Here is an 18,839-nt window from a genome sequence, read left to right on the forward strand (position 1 = left end):
GGCACAGAGGGCAAACGCTCTCTCTGGAGCCTCTTTTATAAAGGCACTAATTCATTCATGAGGGCTCTACCCTCACAACTTAAGCATTTCCCAAAGGCCCCACCTCCTAATGCCGTCATATTGGGCAATAGGTTTTTAACATACGAATTTGGCAGGGGACAAAACCATTTAGACCACAGCACTACGGAAAAGCGCTAAATGACAGGCTATCAAAGAGAGAGACGAGTGTGGAGAGGATAAGATACTCCAGTGCTCACTACCCACATGGTCCTGATGAGCTTTGCATCTCTTTGAACTTCTGAGTAGTCAGAACGCTTTTTCAATCCACACCTAAGTAGCAGACACTTAACAGGTTGGAGAATAAAAGGCCTTGATAGTCTAGCTTTTCTCCTGGCACAACTGCAAGTACTCTGTATGTGTGCTCCTCTCTTTCTCTCTAACGGGTGTGCTCCTATGTTCTCTTTCTCTTGTTACTTTTTGGTCTCTTCTCTTCTTTAATTAATTGAAGACTTTCCATGGTTTCCAGGAAGTCATGCTAATATTCCACCAGACATCCATGTTTCTGTTACTTTCCCAGTCGACCTTCCCCACTGCCCAATTTCCCCAACCCACTTTCCCGTTCCATTTATGACCCCATCATTGTAAAGAAATAAACTGTGTGATAAGGGTCAGACAGAAGAGCCTAGGCAGACTTGAGGTTTATACGCAGCATATGTCTTGTCACATGCTGCCCTTTGGTGTGAGGTTTAACCTCTTTCATTCTTGCATCTTCGTCTACACAGTGAAGATTCTAATACCTTCTCTGCAGGGCAAGTGAAGACTTCAGCTGAGGCACATGACGCCTCCAGCACAGTGCTCCTGGAGCAGGCCTTGCACAGATGATGGGCTTAGCTTTTCACTATCTTCGTAGACAAGCAATGACTACAATTGCAATTAACTGATTTACATTGTAATAGCCATTAATAATTAACAACAACAGAAAAACCTATGCACACACAGTAACTTACAGAATTTGTCTTTCACTTGATTAAAAAAAAGCATTTTAATATGCCAAATAACTTAGCTGGTAAGTTAGCAATTTAAATTGTAATTAATAGTGGCCTCTGGAACTTCATAGTAAATGGGTGTTAAACCTCCCCGCCCCCAAACAGAAATAAACTTTGTGAATATAGGAGTTATTTTATTTTAGAGAGAGGGATAACCCAATATCTATCCTTCCAGAGGTCTATTAGATTTTTGTGAATAAGGAGAATAAATCAACTAAAACCCCTGCTACTTTTTCTAAAGAATGCCCCCTCCTCTTCCTCTTCTTTTATAAAAAGCTGTGAGCAAGGTCAAAAGCTTGGCTCTGTTCGACTGGACGGTGGGTCTCATTACCCTGGCCAGCTCTCTCTGGCTCCTGAGGAGACCTTGCTCAAGGTCAGCTGAGATGGCTTTGGAGGAGCCACACCTGATCGTACTGTGGAACCTGAGCTCTGAGTCATTCACTTGGCAAAGAGCTGATCTAGGAAAAGGCAAAAGTCTGAGAGATGCTGGCGTGAAAGGCAGATGAGTCATGGGCAAGGAACAAATCAATCGCTGTGGAGGACCAGCTTTAGGGAACATTGAAACGGGGGAAAAAGGTGTGTGGGGAAAACTAGCACATAATGGTCAGGACCATTTAACACACAAAAAAAAACAACGGTTGTTTTTGCTCCCAGCAATTTCTTAAGTACCTAGCACGCATACTTATGAGAATCCATCCCAGAGAAGTTTTGAAACAGGAAACTTTCCAAGAGAAAGTGACTATCAATTACTTCAGTTTGATTAAGATACCAAGAAACTAAAAACAAAGGGAACATTGTAACCTATTTCCTGAAATTGAAATCACATGATTCATACACAGAAGTTGGTGTTTGTATATTCCTTTAAAGATGACCTACGTATACATTACACAGGTTTCATGTTCTAGATTGAAAAAACTCAGAAGTTTACCCAAAAGAATATTATAAGGTCATTTTATGCCTTCATTTGCTTTTTTATAGTTTCCATAAACAAGGGAATGCTTTGAAAAAGATCACCTTGTACTCTAAAAACAAATCTTAAATGTACATTTTGAGGAGTAGCGAAAAACGGTAATGACAATATACTACATATGTCTTCATAATGCTACTTATCTGTAATTTCAGAGCTCAGAAGTTTTAATGAACTTTAAATGCAAAAAATTGCCTAAAACAGTTGAAAACATTTGGGTAATAAGACAATGCTTTTCACAATAATCTTTAAAGCACTTTAAAAAATGTTTCTACTATACAAGGAAACTTAGTGTCCAACAATAGAGGATTGGATAAAGAAGATGTGGTACATATACGTCTATATAATGGAATATTACTCAGCTATTAAAAAGTATCTTACCATTTGCGACTACGTAGGTGGACCTAGAGGGTACCATGCTAAGTGAAACAAGTCAGAGAAAAACGAATACCATTTGATTTCACTTATATGTGGAATCTAGAGAACAAAATAAACAAATAAAACAGAAACAGATGGAGAGAACAAATTGATGGTTGCCAGCTGGAAGGAGGTTTGGGGGGCTGGAGGTAAAAGGTGAAGGGATTAAGAAGTACAAACTGGGAGTTACAAAATAGTCACGGGATGTCAAGTACAGCATAGGGAATATAGTCAATAATATTATAATAATTATGTGTGGTGTCAGGTGGGTACTTGACTAATCAGGGAGATCACTGCATAAATGATAAACGTTTAACCACTACACTGTATACCTGAAACTAATATAAAATAGCATTGAAAATAAAATTGTAATTGAAAAAGAAAATAATAATAAAAATATCTATTGCCTACGTCCTTTCCTGGACCAATTAAATATAAAAAAAAAAAAAGTTTCTACTTATGGGAAAACTGATAGAAAAACAACTTCAAGTAACTTGCACACAATGTCTTGAAATTATTTGAGACTTAGATATAGAAGCAAGGATTTAGTGTTTACAACCCAGGTGACATTGAGTTAACGAGTCACATGGTTGAATCCTTTCTCATCTTCCTGATGCAGCACCTAGCTAAATAATAGCATTGACAAAACTCAGGATTGTTGTACCTGTGAAAGTAACATACTATCTTCTGCAGAGAGTTTGTCAGGAAGGGAGAAAGGAGGGGGCCTCCACTTCTGCATGTCTATGCTGTCCGAGCCACCTCCCGTAGCTATGCCATGTAACCTTTCCAAAATTCCTACTAGTTTGTTGTTATTCTTATCTGGCATATGGCAAACTGAGGCTTGGAGAAGTAGAGTCCATTAGCAGCGTTGGTGGGCACTGAAGCTGAAGTTACAGCCATGTCTGCTCAACCCTCCACCCACACCCCCACCTCGTTCTTTCCTGGCCAATAGGGCTACAAATTCACCTGCTGTCAGGAGCCAGCTTGGTGAACATTATCATCACCCGGCTGTGTATGAGAGGGGAGAGGTGTTGGGAATCATGAGAGGGACCAATGGGGGGGCCCTGTTTGCTGGGGACTTTTCCTGCTTTTAACACTTGAAAGTCCCATGTCGCAGAAAACCCCTCACTTGTGAACAAACCGCGATGTGTGGGCTCCTAGAATGTTGTCGAGTGCAGAATACAAGCCCTATTGGAGGCAGTCCCCGTTAAATCCACCTGTGACCAGGTGCAATTCTATCATCTGGGCTCTACAAGGCCTGTGGATGGGAGACATTTAGTTCCTTGCAGCTAATAGAAGCCCAAGGCTTTCATATCACTTCTTATATCTGGGGTAAGAAGATAAGGTAATAATATGGTGACGAGAGTGAGAGGGCCTTATTGGCTTTTCTTTGTCTCTTTCCAGAAGTTGGAGAATCAGCCTGTATCAGGCTGATTCTTACTTGTGAGCTTAAGTTAGATTCTGAGGTTCCTGGAGAGCAGTAACATCCACTTAACAATGTCCTGAATAATGCAATAATAATAAACTATAAAATGCATGGCACACTAACTATATAGGCAATGGTACATTACATATGGAGACTCAAGGAAGGCTGTCAATCAAATCAAAGCACAGGGTCCTGGGGACTATGGCACAGAGGTTAGGACTTTGTGTTCTCACGAGGGCTGCTCTTTACTGCTCCTCGACACTGCAGACTGAGTTAGCTGGATAGCTGTCTCTCAATGTCCCAAACCTTTCCAACCTCCTCATGTGGTGATTTTGAACTCTCAGCCCCTCTGTAAGAAGGAGGAAAGGAACATTTGTACTCTGACCGCGATTATCCACTTCTCAACTCCTTCATGGGTCTGGCTGTAGGATGTTTCTGGGCTCTCTGTCAGCTTTGGAGACCAGGAAGAAATCTTGGGAGTGGCATGGATGTAGGGCAAAGTACCCAGCAGTGTCTTCCATGGCGCATGCACATTCCCAACTCTACTGGCTGTCCTCCAACACCCCCACCCTTGGTCTGTTCCTTGGCTGGCATGTGGGTTCTGCCCTCGCCAAACAGCCTCCACTGGGAGAACATCCTGCAAAGACCTCTATCCCCAAAACTCCCAGGGCATTTGCTGCTGGCCCCAAACCATCTGGGCTGGCAGAAAACACCATCTCCTCCCCCAACCACAGACACTGTACTTTTCACGGGAGTAGGTAGATGTTCATTATTTTACATTGTCTTCAAATCCATGTGCGGCTAACTACTTGACTACTGACTACTGGTAAATATAATACAGTCTTTAAAAAACCGTAACTATTAGCAGATACTAGAGGACATGTCATGGAAACCTTTGGTAAAGCAAATCATCATTACTGTTATTTCGGTCCTGGCTGGGACCTCAAAGGCGGGGACTCCTTTCTGATTTTGCAGACAGCAAAATACCTGAAACCTCAGCCTCTTTGTCTTAATATAATAATAACATAGGTTTTTAAAAGAGAAAATCAATACCTTCTGCTGAGAATGGATCAAAGCAAAGCAATATACTTACTTGAAAGAGGAACAACTATTTTATGGATGGTAGGCAAAAGTCACGGGGACTCCTTTTTTTCTTAAAGTACTCTCTTCAGCATGAAATATCTAAAAATAGAGAAGAAAAATTGCTATTGCTTTTTTGACAAAAATTGGCAGTCTATTAAATATATGTAGCAACAGAAAATAAAATTCTTTTAAAAATTGGTCAATAGTTTAAAAAAATAGATAAATGTGTAGGTAAACCAAAACGTGTTAGTTTTTACATACTACATACTACATTTAGAAGCTAAGTGTTTCGTTCACTTCAACTATATTTTTTAGGGAGACATTTAATTACTGGTACCAATTATACAGGAAGAATATAAACACCAAGTTGTAAGAAGTCACATAAATGAAGGTTACAGGATGTCATCTCATTTCCGGAACTGAGTCCGAGTCCACCCGAGATATGACAGACAGGACGTTAGTTTCCAAGAGTCTATCTGGTACACAGCCCCCCCTTCACGACAGGAACCAAAGGTCCATGGAGGGTCCAAATTCTGTGCTAGGCTCAGGGGGTTAAGACAACAATCTCTGACCTCTGAGTTTACATTCTAGAGAGAGGAGACTAAAAACAATAGATACTATATCAGAATGTCCCACTGGGGTGGCAGTTGGAGATATTTGAGCAAAATCCTGAAGGCAGTGAGGGAATGAGCCATGTGTCTACTGAGGGATGGAGGGCTTTCTAGGCGGAGCGGGGCAGCTCCTCCGGAGGCAGGAGGAGCACAAGAGGCTGATGTGGTTGGACCAGCGAGTCTGGGGGCGGGGGCACAGAAGTAGCAGCTAAGTCTGTGGCAAGAGATGAACCACCAGTGGGAAGCAGGTGACATGGAAGCTGAAGAAGGACAGAACCTTCATCAGCTACTTAAAAGGTGGCCAGAAAAGGAGACTGGGAAGGAGCAATCAGAGACAGGAGGAACATGGAAAGGAGGCCAGCAGGGCTGGGGCACTGCTGCCTTGGACAATCACCTCTGAAGAGAATACTTCCAACTCAGAGAGTAGGGGTGGGGGAAGGACGGCTTGTGAAAAAGGAATAGGACAAAACACCACAGAATTAAGAAGGCCTTTGACTGCAGGTCCTGCAGCAGCAGAAATGCACTGTTTTCATGTAGACATTTTACTGGTGGCAAGATCTCATGCAAATAGGTGACACTTAAAGTAGACTTCCCCTCCAAATGTGGCAAGATTTAAAGTATGTCTAAATTCAATTAAATGTATAAGGAGAGCAAAAGGCCTTAATCATAGTAAGGTCCAAATTTTATGAGCTTGTCTTTAATGAGCACATACAAAATAAATGCCTTTAATAAATAAAAGAGTTAGCTAAATAAATAAAAGATTCAACAGGCATCCAATAGCAAATGATAACTCCTGGCAATGCGAACAGTTCCAAAAGTAATCACTAAGTGTACAACAGTAATGAAAGTATTTTGCGATTTCTTTAAGATGCATTTTTAAATTACTGCATACATTTAAACGTTTTTTCAAATTCCATGTGATGTAAATATATTAAAGTAAAAATACTTCCATGTAACAATCTATTCAGAGGTAGCTGGAGTAAGAAAAAAAATAATGATTTATAGAGTTGACTCGTGAACATGGGTTTGAATTATGCAGGTCCACAAATACATGGATTTTTTTCAGTAAGTACCTATATTATTTTCTACCTTCTGTTGGGAGTCTGCAGATGTGGAGGGCTGACTGTATGCGTTGATCTAGACCATTTTATATAGAGGACTTGAGCATTGGTGGATTTTGATATCCAAAGGAGATCCTGGAGACAATGCCCTGCGGATATTGAGGGTAGTTAAAAGTTTTGGGGGAGTCAAAAGTTGTACACGGATTTTCGACTGCGCAGGGGTCAGGGCCCCTAACCCCTGCATTGTTCAAGGGTCAATTTATTACAGATCAGAAATAAGATGACATGGTGAAACTGAAAGTCAATATAAAATATGAAATAGATCAGTGACCCACAGCGATCCCCATTTAGCGTTAGCAGTAGTGGACATGGTACAAGACGGGTGGGATACAGTATGTTCTACATCAGGCACTGCTCTCTTGCTCCTCCTGAAGCCTTCCCTTCCCCCAACCTTTCTAGAGAACAGGTCAGCCCTCCTTGGAATCACCAAGCTAAGTGCCTCTGTTCTGCTCTTTGCACCCCATTATTTATTTTGTTGTCTCTCCTCCTCAGTAGGCTGCTTCTTGCAGCGAGGGGCTGTGTCTTCTATCTTTCTCTTGCTAATGCTTAGCACAGAACCTAGCACATGGTAGGTGCCCCGAATTATAGAATAAGATAATGAAAGAAAAAATAAACACACTGAGATGAGAGGCCTAGTGTCACTGCAAATAACTTCCTAATCCAGGAAATTTTAGGAGGGTCAACCCTGAAATATTTATCCATTACTAATGACAGATCTCCCTCAGTTCTCTTGATATCAAGACACCCATGTGACCAGTCATAACATCACCTTAACTCACTGCATTGATTTCAAGTTTTTTTTTAAAAAAGTGTCAGAAATCCTCAAAAAAGTTGGTATTTTGACTATTTTATGCATTTAATAATAACAATTTGAGCTGCTTTTTACATAAATGACATTTTTTATTTATAAAAATTTTTGATATATTCATTTGGATATATCCAACCATCACGGCAAAAGGGTTAAGGTCTTACTTACAAGAAAGAGCATGTATTGCTATTCCTTTGCTCCTTCCTTTTTTACAATTATTTTTAGGCCTTGTTCAGCCCAGTTGTTTTGTAACACATCATAATCTACATGAAGTGACTTCTCTTTTTTAAACTAATGACCATTTTTCCTGCTGTGATTACAAGCGCCTAAGGAGAAAAAGTTAGACAGTATCACTTACAACAGATAATGATTTAATTTGAAAATAATACATGTTTTATACTTTGGTTCATGCTAATAGACCGTGTTCTGATTGGTCAGAAATGTCATTTTCTCATCAGTAAAGAGCTATGGAATTATATGGTGGGGAGAGAACAAAATCTTAAAGTGTCCAAGAAATTTATTTTTATTTTCTTATGTTAGAAATATATAAAGATTCCCCCTACTGCAGAAAAACAAAGAGGTGATTCAGTTGAGGCTAAAAGTACAGATTTTGTTACTTTGCAAAAATACAAATAACAATTTATTTAATACTATTAGAAAAATATCCCTTTAGTATACATGGAAGGCCCTTTGGGATATGACAGTACATTACACAATATACAGGTACAATTTATATTACGTTTTTAAGAAGTTCCTCCTAGACACAGAAAGTCTTTTAAGATCCAGCCCTTGGATCAACACTTAGAAAGCTTCCCACAGCTTTCAGTGACACACAGCCTAACAGGGCTATGCTCACAAAACGAGGTTAACAATATTTATTTGACAATAATTCACTTTTAAGGTAGCCTACTTCTTAGAAATTCTCTAAGACCAAGGTAATTTAGGAAGGACTTCAGGAGATTAAGAGGAGAGGGAAAGTCAACTTTGGAATCGCATCAATTTATTCTTCTCAAAATGAGCATCCAAGTCTAACTGTGGGTACAGAGAAAGGTTATTCTCTATGTCTGCAGCAGGAAGTATGTCAGGTAAAGAACAAAGGAGTGAAACAGGAGAGCGGGGTCTGGACATGTGAAGAGAAACATCGCTATAATCGAAACTGCGTGCTTGCCACTGCTATACGACCTTCTGAAATCTGAACGAGGCGTGGTTTGTCACGAGGGAGTCCAAATGGGAAGTAAGTAGAGCGACCCTTCTCATGTTCATTTCAGCACACATGGTAACTTAAAACTGAAGACACTGCAGATTGCTTAAAGTCATAAAGACCCTGTATTACAATAAATGACTATCAAACTTTCTTATTATAGATGTACTGTATTCCAATTAATGATCAACTTTCATAATATTCCTTATTCTTTTCCATAAACCTGGTATTTGAGTAAAACACTACACTGGATGATTTATTATATCTCAGGATGGATTAGGGAGGTAGTTTGGAAGAGGGGCAGTGAAGCAGTTGGTAGTCTGAAGTTTTCCTCTACCAAAGAATATACCGAACCCCTTTAACCAGTATATAGTTTTAAATCAAGCAGTCAGTTTAACAAAATACTTAAATGGCAACGTTTGGCTTTTCAGGAGCAGGGAAGTAGTTCCTGACAGCTTTCAGGTATCAGTAGGGCTCTCCACTGATACCAGACGCATGGTGGCAGCCAGCCAGCCGTGTGACTGGTGACTCAGTATACAAGTTTCTGTGGTCTCCACAGTCTGATACATACAGTAAGCAGGTCAATTTTTAAGCTTGAGGACTAAATGGTAGCACAGGGCTCTTCTGGAATAAAACAGAACTCTATGAAGAAGGTACAATGAGAAGCAAAAACTCATACTGCGTTTGTTTGGGTTTCTTTCAGCTCAGCCTTGGCCATTTAAATATTTTTCCTTCAGAATGTACCATCTTTATTACAGAATTTAGGATTACTTACTGTTTAATTTGGAAAATAATCCAGGCAACCATTAATAGAAATTTAAAAATGTTGTCTAACATTAATCCAAGTGGTAAGAACCCCACCTTCCTGTGATTAATTTCAACTCCAAAAGCAACATCCCTGTTAAACAAAGCCTGGAGTGAAAAATTCTCTTTGGCACAGCTGAATACATACCTATAAGTATTTTTGGCAGAATGGGATATGCTAACATTCTCTTTGTTAAAAAAGCTTAATGAAAACTACAAAAGATGAAACAAAGAAAACCATCCAAAATGAAGGCTGCACTCATCTTTGAAGAAACAATAGCACATTACTTCTGATACAACCCTGCACTGACATCAGGAGAATTGCTCCCCCTTCCTAATTAAAGTGTGTTTCACTGAACTCACTCCTTGAATGCTCATTATTCAGGGGAGCCTGGACTCAATGTATACAAAGTCAACCAGGCACTGAAACACACCTCCAAACACACCTAAATCGATGCAACATCGGGTTTTCCGAAACAGAAGAGAACCAATAAGAATCACTTCCCAGCACATGCACTCTTGAATCCAGGTAAAATTCCTTCATGAATAGGGTAGCTGTTTACCTGCCAAGCCTTCTCCAGGAGCACATATTTTAGTATGGAACGCTGGAGTATGCATGCTATTAACAAAAAAGCTAGAGCAAATTAAACAGATGACACGATGAACACGCTTCATTTCATGCATGGCCATGTTTTCCCTGTGAGATAAAGACTCAAAGTAATTACCATGAACTGAAACTTCCTCACTGATCTCCGTTGGCAGCTGGCAGTCAGTGAGTGCTGAGACGCTCTACAACAAAGACAAACGCACGCCTTCTCCTCAATGCCTTCTTCCTTCTTTAACGTTACCAGCTAAGCACCTCCACCGCTGCCAGAACACAGTAGAGTATCTCTGTATCTATGTCTCCAATGCATAAAGAGTACAGTGGAAACCTATCAAACTGGTGAGCAGCAGTGCTAGCAGCCAATGAGAGGCTCGGGCAGAATCCAGCACATGCTCTCTGAGGCGCAGGCTGTCACCAGCGTTTAGCAGGCTGCTAATCTAATTATAGCTAGTTTGCTAGCATAGAGCTATTGGAGCAAAGCACACGAGCAAATTAAATTTTAATAAATTAAACCCCACAGACAAAATCATCTTGATTTCCCGTCATTTTGAGGATTAATCTGTCACCTTGTAAACTGTAAGTGATTTTTAAAGTGCATACTTGTTTTTTCTCCAATCTAGAGAAACAAAGAGTGGTTAAATCAATGTACAGTACTACCACTTGACAAACTACAGATTCCTGCACTGAGGAATAAATAATGCAACTGATACCATGAAGATATTACTGGTAGTTCTATAAAATCTGAGTCTCCCTTTATTTACCCTGATTACCAATTTGCCACTTAACTTGTCCTAAAGTCCTAATTCGTCTCCAATGTAGTTTGAAATACCGTGCAAATTTCCATGCATAGTAAAAAAATACTCATCAAGATGTCAAAACCATAATCTTGACTACAATGATGAATAATAATTCAGAGTTACATGGGATGGAAAAGGGATATCAGAAGTCATTGTAAGAGCAAAAATTAAAGAAATTTGCCCACTCTTGAAGCCAGGTAAAATTATTATGGAGTTAAAATCATTGTGGGGTTTTTGTATGGTCTTCAGTAAAATATTGCATAATTTGCCTAGATTAAGCCTACAAAGATGACCAGTTATCAAATAAGCTATCTTATTTTGAATCGAGCTCTAAGTTGAATCAAAAAACTCAGTTGAATAAAACTCATAGCTAAGAAAAAAACGGGAAATCCATTATGAAAACAACAGATTTTCAAAGTAAATTCTGTTAACTTCTATGACTTACGACAATCAAACCAAACTTGATGATACAGTTAATCTACTAACGTACTGAACCAAAACAGAAATTTTGCTGGTCAGATTCAGAAGCATTCATGCCCACAAATTTTGGGGGAAGTGAAAAATAAAATCTTAGATTTTATTTTATATATTAAAATTTATCTTTTAAGGAAATGATCTGTGTATTACTTGCTTGTATTCCCTTTGACCTTTGAGTTTTCATAAGCCTTTAATTTTTATATTATCAATACCGTATTTACATTGTTTATTTTCCATTAACAAAAAAAAGTTTGCCCACTGCACAATTAAATGGTAAAATTAGTTCTAGAAGCCAAATCCTATGAGTGGCAGTTAGATGCACAGATGAAACGCATGCATTCTAATAGCCAGACTGCCTGGCTTTAAGTTCTGGATTAGCTACTTTCTACTTGTGTGACTGGGCAAGTGACTAGATTTCTCTGTGTCTCAGTTGAAATAATGGGAGATACTATGCAGGATTATTGCCCCTGAGCTATAAGCACTTAGCACGGAGCTTGGCTTTGCACAAAGTGCGTTCTAAATTAAGCTATTATTTATAGTAGCAATCTTTTCATCACACTATATCCTGTACCTTCTTTTCTAGTACACACTACTCAAAAGAGAAGAATCTAAGCACTTCTCCATTGTATAATTTATCAAAAACACCATTTAGAAGTAATTAATGGTGACAAGCTAGTGGCAGAATTGATTAATCATACAGAACCATTACTGGTTTTCACTGTGGTAACAAAAATTATTTCACCAACTTCTTTTTGGGTATGTAATATTCACTAATTTCACTTAAATCTATATCTATATGAACCGATCTTAAAAGGAATTTTCAGGAAATTGTGAGTTTATAATTACATTTCACTAATGACTTGCAAGATATCAGGGGTGCCAAAAAAATGTATACAAGTGGACAATTTGGTCAACGTTGCTCAAGAAGTAATTCGCTGTAATGAGAAGTGTCTGAACGCTGATGGTAACCACTTTGAGCACCTCTTGTAATCGCAGAAGTCAAATGTGACTTGGATTCATCTTTTAGTTATCAGTATATATTGAGCATTACAATTTTAATAGTTTTCCTTTCTTAAAATGTGTTCCTTTTTTTGGCACCCTCTGTAGATTAAATGATATACATTTGAAAAATGTTTCTATGGAATATAAATTGGGGAAAGTTTATAATGATGTGTTTAATTAAATTTAAAATAACTTCTGACGTGAAAAGTAGAGAGAAGTTAAATAGTCAAATGCAACTTTTGTCCCTGCAGCTTCTATTTGTTTTCCCTTTCTTCTCAATGTGTTCTACAAAATTAACAGTCCTGGGATGATATTAATTAAATCTGTTAATCTGTTAAATTTATTTTTCATTAATTCCCAGAAATTAGTCTGTTCTACCAGTCTAGCTCCAGTCCAATGATAATATGCAAACTTTTCATTTTTGTAGTCTTGGTTTGCTTTGACTTTTACTTGAAAACCTTTATAAAATGCTGACAAGTTCAACAGCCATTATGATTTGCTCTAAAGAACCAAATATTCCCAGGGATTAATTAGTAGCCATGAAAACGTAATACTGACTGAGGGGCATCTTTCATCCTTCAATCTTTGTATACCATAAACTGATTGGGAAATAAACTAGGGAAAGGAAGGACATGGCTCATAAACTTCCAGGGAAAGCAAAGAAACTCATGGTCCATAAATTCAAGAGTGAGAAATTGTGTACAAATGTAGGCACAAACAGAAATTCAGAAAATATGATGGAGACAAGCCTGCTGAAGAAAATGCTGCGTGTGCTAGCATCATCCCTGTGAATTATGAAAGCGCAATCACCACTGTCAGGAGCTGAAACTCCAAGAGGACTTGGCTTCAATGATTTGGCCTACAGCTCAGCTCCCTAGAGGCTGCCAGGATACAAACTAGTAAAACTTCTAGACATTTATCTAGGAAACAGCCAACAGCTCTGCTTCCCCTTCATTTAACAGACTGGGAGCTCAAAAAAGGGGGCACTTTTACAAAGCCGTTTCACTAATTTGTCTATGCCTATTTTGTATAAGACATTAGCAGATGCATTTTAAGAGAAGGAAGCAACTGTCCTTTCTTGGGTCTTATCTTTCAGCACGATTAGAACCAACATTTGTCTGAAACTGAGTAACAGTTAATTGGTAATACTTTTTATTGCCATTCTGTGAGGTGAGCCTATATATTTTTTAACCTCTGGAATAAGCTCTCTGCCTTTGCATTTCAATCATCTTGTCCTTGATTCTGAAAAAGCATCCATTTGTTCAATGAACAGTTTTAGTCACCTACTATGTTCCAGGACTGTGGACACTGGGAATACTGCAGGCAGTGAACCAGAGTAGTCTGATTCCTAACGGAGCTTCCATTCCAATGAGGGAGATAAACATTAAGTGATCCATTAACAACTGAGTAATTATGATAGTGTAAGCTGCCGGGGAGTACAGGCTGCTGTGAAAGCATGCAAATGGGGTGGAGAGTCGGGTGGTCTGTGTCTGAAGGAGGCTTCTGGCCGGAGTGTGGGCAAGGGCCAAGAGTGCTGTCAAGGTCCTGGACAGGCCGAGGGACCCAGAGGACACAGAAGGGAGTGGAGACACAGCTGCAAACAGCACACAGCTGCAAACAACCCAGCTCTGCCAGGGGAGGGAGCAGGGCTAGCAGTCCACGATGGTCCAGGATGAGCCGTGAGAGGACGAAAAGGGTTAGGGCAAAGCCCTCTGGAAATATGACTGCCATTCATTCCTTCCTTCCAGTTCTTTCTAGTAATAGGTTCCCACTATCTTTCAAGTCAAAACCTTCACTTACCCTTCCTTGCACATAGAATAAAAACGTGTACATTTCACATTTGCTACACTGGGCAAGGAGCAGAGTCACCACAGAAACAGTTTACCTCACTGAATGGGCTTCTTCGTATTCTTTTTCGATTCTCTAACCTGTGGAGAAGAAAGCCGATACATCGAGAATTTCCATGTGGAACTCTGTTATAGCTTTTTCCCCTTGGAAAAGAAATCAGGTTCACATATTAAACACGATTAATGGCTCCCAGATAACTTTAGACTCATCATAATATTGTCACCAGAAGTGCCTCAATTTCAGTTGTTTGTGAAACTCCCATTTTGTTGGAAGAGACCCAGGGCAGCTGTTTCTGTTCTGAGTTACAGAGACCTGGGAGTGGGGGGCCTGACCACAAGCTGGGCCACCAGGGCTGATATTTCTCCCATTTGGCTGGGGTACCTCCAACCCAACTCTATTGCCGCAATTCTGCCAGGGGAGAGAGCAAGGGCCAGTGTCCAGGATGGTCCAGGATGAGCCACAGACACCAGCCCACATAAAGAGTGGTGGGTCAGAGAATGTTGGAATAGACGGCTTGTAGCATTTCCACGGTGGAATTGCAGGTCCCCAACACAAATTCCCTGAACGTGTAACTGGGCAGAGATACTAACAATCGGCTCCCCTTAGCCTTGTGAGGGGTTCTAGTCCACCACTCCAAGGAAAAGAAAAGAATGCGCAGGCTGCACAAGTCTCCTCTGGCTACCAGGAGTAGGACAACCACTGCGTCATTGGCGGCCCTTCCTTCTCTGTTCATAATACCCACACACATGGGTTTTTCTTTCTTTCTGTTTTTTTCATTTTATTTTTTAAGAATGTGGTACATGGGATGCTCAATGCAGTTGTAACATGGTTGGGCTGGGAAATTACTCCAGCTGCTCCAAAGGCCGCGTGCAGCCCTCAGCTCCCTGTTTTCTCAGATTCTTAGCATCCACCCTGTTTACCATGAAGTGACCCCTCCAAGCCTGAATAGAGCCTCAGAGGTTCCTTTGTATGGCAGAGCAGGACACCGCAAGTCAGCCCTGGGGGGCCTCCTGGGAAGGCGCCTGCTGAGAAAGATGATTATGTTTGGACAATTATCTTGCCAGGATACGTAAGCAGACTGCATGCGTTTTCTCTGTAGGACACGGTTTATAATCCAGTTGGGCATCTTGAAGTGTCTTCTCACAGGTATGTCCACACCATTGCTTGTCCCTTCTTTTTCTTCTAAGGATTCATATTTTATAGTACTGGTGAAGAGAGATGGAAGGGTAGGGGACAATGAGACAACTGTAAAGGTATGCCGGGGGAGGGTGGCTCAGAAGACACGTGGTCATGGAGGCTTGCTTGCTTCCAGTGGCTAGCAGTGGGCTGTCTGACAGCCTCAAACACACCACATCTATCTGTAAGTTGAAGATATGGCCAGGTCATACACCCTCACAGAGGGCCTTTCCAGGACACACAGCCTTGCATGGCTGGACAGCATGTCAACGGTGCTTGCCCACAGTGCTGGGATGGATCATCTCCCAGGGGTTCCCTCTCTCAATTTCCTTGGACCACCTTCCTGCTACATCCCTTAGTAGGAAACCTATGAGGCCTTCTGTCATCCCAGCCCACCCAACAGACGGACTACCACAGTCAGTACTTTCGGACTTTGGAATGGCTTTATCATAGGTCAACAGTGCACTGGCATGAGCCCAGTCATGCCTCTTTAACCAAGAATGTAACTGATTTCTCAGGTCTAGAAGCCAGAAGTCACATGGTGAAAGAAAAAATAATTTCTTAGCTATGGGACTGACCCTCAGAAAGATTCATACAGACAAAATTTACACGTGCTTATGTCACAGACCCTTCAGTACCCTTCTCACATGTAGCACCCGGGCCCCAGGGCTTCAAAGTACCACATACCTACAAACTTAGCAAGCCACGTAGGTCTCCCAGCCCCCAAACCTCCTCACATCCTAAAACGACCCAGTCAGGCCCTTGACCTCCTATCTGAAAACATGACCCCTACTTACACTGGGCTAACATTTTTATAAGAAGTACACAAGACTCCCATGATGGAGGCGAGCTCTTGACCCTGCTACGAGAATGGTAACCACAACGTTCAGTAGACCAAGGCCCAAACTGAGAAGACCCCACAGAGGCACATCCGTGCAGGTGGGCAGAATTAATAAGATAACTGGAATATAATAGTGAAAAAGGGAAAGCTAAGAAAACTGAACGATTAGGGTAACATAAGAAAGTTTTGAAATTTTGATGCAAAAAGCACATATATATATGCCTAATGAACAGAGGAAGAAAGACCTTTGTTAAGACAGTTTTATTCTGCATTTCAGGATTCTAACTCACAAACACATTGTTCTTAAGAAAACATCTTTTTGATTCACCTGCCTTCTAGAGCAGCTTTTGTTACCCAAAAGACTGTTTCTTAATTACAAAGTCAAATAATCAAATGCAGAGGATTTTTTAAATCTCTCACTGCACACAAATGTAAGCATTGCATACTAAAGGGACTTTTATATCCTCAGAAATTAAAACTCCCATTTTCCTTTCATTTACATTTACATAGGTCTACAAGTTAAACATGGGTTTGTTCATGAGCTGGTAACGTAGGATGCATATGGACATTTCATGCATATGTAAAGACCTGCTGGTGTCAGAACACACACGTCTAAATGGCATGCAGACAGTAGAGTGCTCAGAATGAACAGACATTCTGGCAATTAAAAATTAATGTTCCTGGGCCAGCCCGGTGGCTCAGGCGGTTGGAGCTCCATGCTTCTAACACCAAAGGCGGCCAGTTCAATTCCCACATGGGCCAGTGGGCTCTCAACCACAAGGTTGCTGGTTCGATTCCCGCAAGGGATGGTGGGCTGCGCCCCCTGCAACTAACAACGGCAACTGGACTTGGAGCTGAACGGCGACCTCCACAACTAAGACTGAAAGGACAACGACTTGACTTGGAAAAGTCCTGGAAGTACACACTGTTCCCCAATAAAGTCCTGTTCCCCTTCCGCAATAAAATATTTTTTAAAAAAATTAACGTTCCTAACAAACTCTCTTTAAGAGCAACAAAGCAACTGTTGTGGTTTAAGACATCAGTGATTTTTACCTTAATGGGAAGGATTTAAAATAACTAATAAGATCAATCCTTAGCATCCTGACTTATAGGTCTTCAGAAATGAAAGTTTAGGACAAAGAAGACAGGGTTATTTAGGAACCTAAAATACTAAGGGGACACTGCTTCATTAATTTAAGAAATGTATACTGAGTCCCTAATAAGTGATCAAGGGTTGGGATATGGCCCCTCCCTCGACAGAGCCTATAGGTGAGGGAAGGAAGCCCCTAAGAGCCTGACGGAAGGGGAGGGTTTTCAGAAAGGGGAACCACCAAACTAGGAGGTTGCTGAGAGTCAGTCCTGGGCATTTGCTGTAGGCATTTTCTTCAAACATGGAATTCTGTCCTTACTGTTCTACTGTGATTACCACCTTTAGTCAATGACAAAGCTGAGACATTGCACCCACGGGCACTGTGAACATGGGACGACGCTACATGGAGGAACTTCAAGTATCCGTGGCATGAATGCTCATCATTATGTTTTAACATTACTAACTTTGAAAGATTACACTCTTAATCTAAACAAATATGTAATTACAAGAACATAATTTGCTATGAAATTTATCTGGGATCTTTCTGATGCTTTTTAAGTTAGTAGAGGCAAAAGGACACGCAAAAGGGTCATATCAAAACTTAGGAGGTTATAGCCTGAATGATACCTCTTGGGGGGAATTATGTTGCTAGAACAATCTACTTCTCACTTTCTACCCCAATATATTTTCCCAATCTAGCTACTTTCCAGCTGGTAACCTTGGGTAAATTAATTTCTCTATGTTTGAATTTTCTCACCTGTAACATGAGGATGAAGGTATATGGATTAAAAGAGCTACTACATAAAGAAAGCATTGAGGCAGTGCCCAGGATTCTGCAAACATTATCTAAGTTCTCCCTGCTTGGCTGATGGCAAAATAAAACATCCAGGCAAATGATAATATTATTAGAAAGACCAACCCTCTCCCAGAAAAAAAAGTAGATAATATAAACATGTAACCATCATGCCCTGAACATAACCTGGATGGGACATGTTATATTGTTAAGAGATTGGTAACAACATCTAGAAACTCTGAAACTTAAATAAGCACAACTTTTTTTTCTGAGGCAATGTGGAAAAACTTCTTGTAATTTTTACAAATGTGTATATATGCTGCTTCTCCTGGCTATTCACTTTGGGAAAATCATCCTAATAATTGGGATCATGTGCAAAAATAAATTAGAAATAATTGAGGATATGTGCAAAAAAATAAAAATACAAGTAAGGTATATATCACAGCATACTTTGCAGAGAAAAAGAAAGAAAATCTTATTCAACAATATCCAATTGGTTACATAAATGACAGTGAATAAATAAAATTAATGGAACAGCATGCAGTTATTCAAGTTATACTGTGGAATAGTATTTAATGGAAATATAGCTGAATATTGAGTCGTAAATCAGTATATGTTATGGCTCCATTTTTTGTTAAAATTGTCTCTGTGTATATGTGTGTATACACACACACAGACACACACACACACATATATCTGTGTGACTACATACAGCAACAATGTCTAG

The 18,839-nt window shown here is 40.1% G+C and overlaps 1 protein-coding gene across 3 annotated transcripts in view; it reads right to left on the minus strand.

The window, feature by feature from the left end:
• FAM110B (family with sequence similarity 110 member B) overlaps window positions 1-18,839 on the minus strand; it is a 137,215-nt gene that overhangs the window by 54,805 nt on the left and 63,571 nt on the right. For 2 of the 3 annotated variants that reach the window (XM_033126852.1, XM_033126851.1), the window contains one exon: window positions 4,950-5,038. The gene's annotated coding sequence lies outside the window, so the exon portion shown is untranslated. Of the gene's footprint in view, window positions 1-4,949; window positions 5,039-10,209; window positions 10,398-18,839 lie in introns of those variants that run through there. The other variant, XM_033126850.1, reaches the window with a different exon arrangement.

This window comes from Rhinolophus ferrumequinum, chromosome 14 (assembly GCF_004115265.2).
Source record: "Rhinolophus ferrumequinum isolate MPI-CBG mRhiFer1 chromosome 14, mRhiFer1_v1.p, whole genome shotgun sequence".
Lineage (NCBI taxonomy): Eukaryota > Metazoa > Chordata > Mammalia > Chiroptera > Rhinolophidae > Rhinolophus > Rhinolophus ferrumequinum.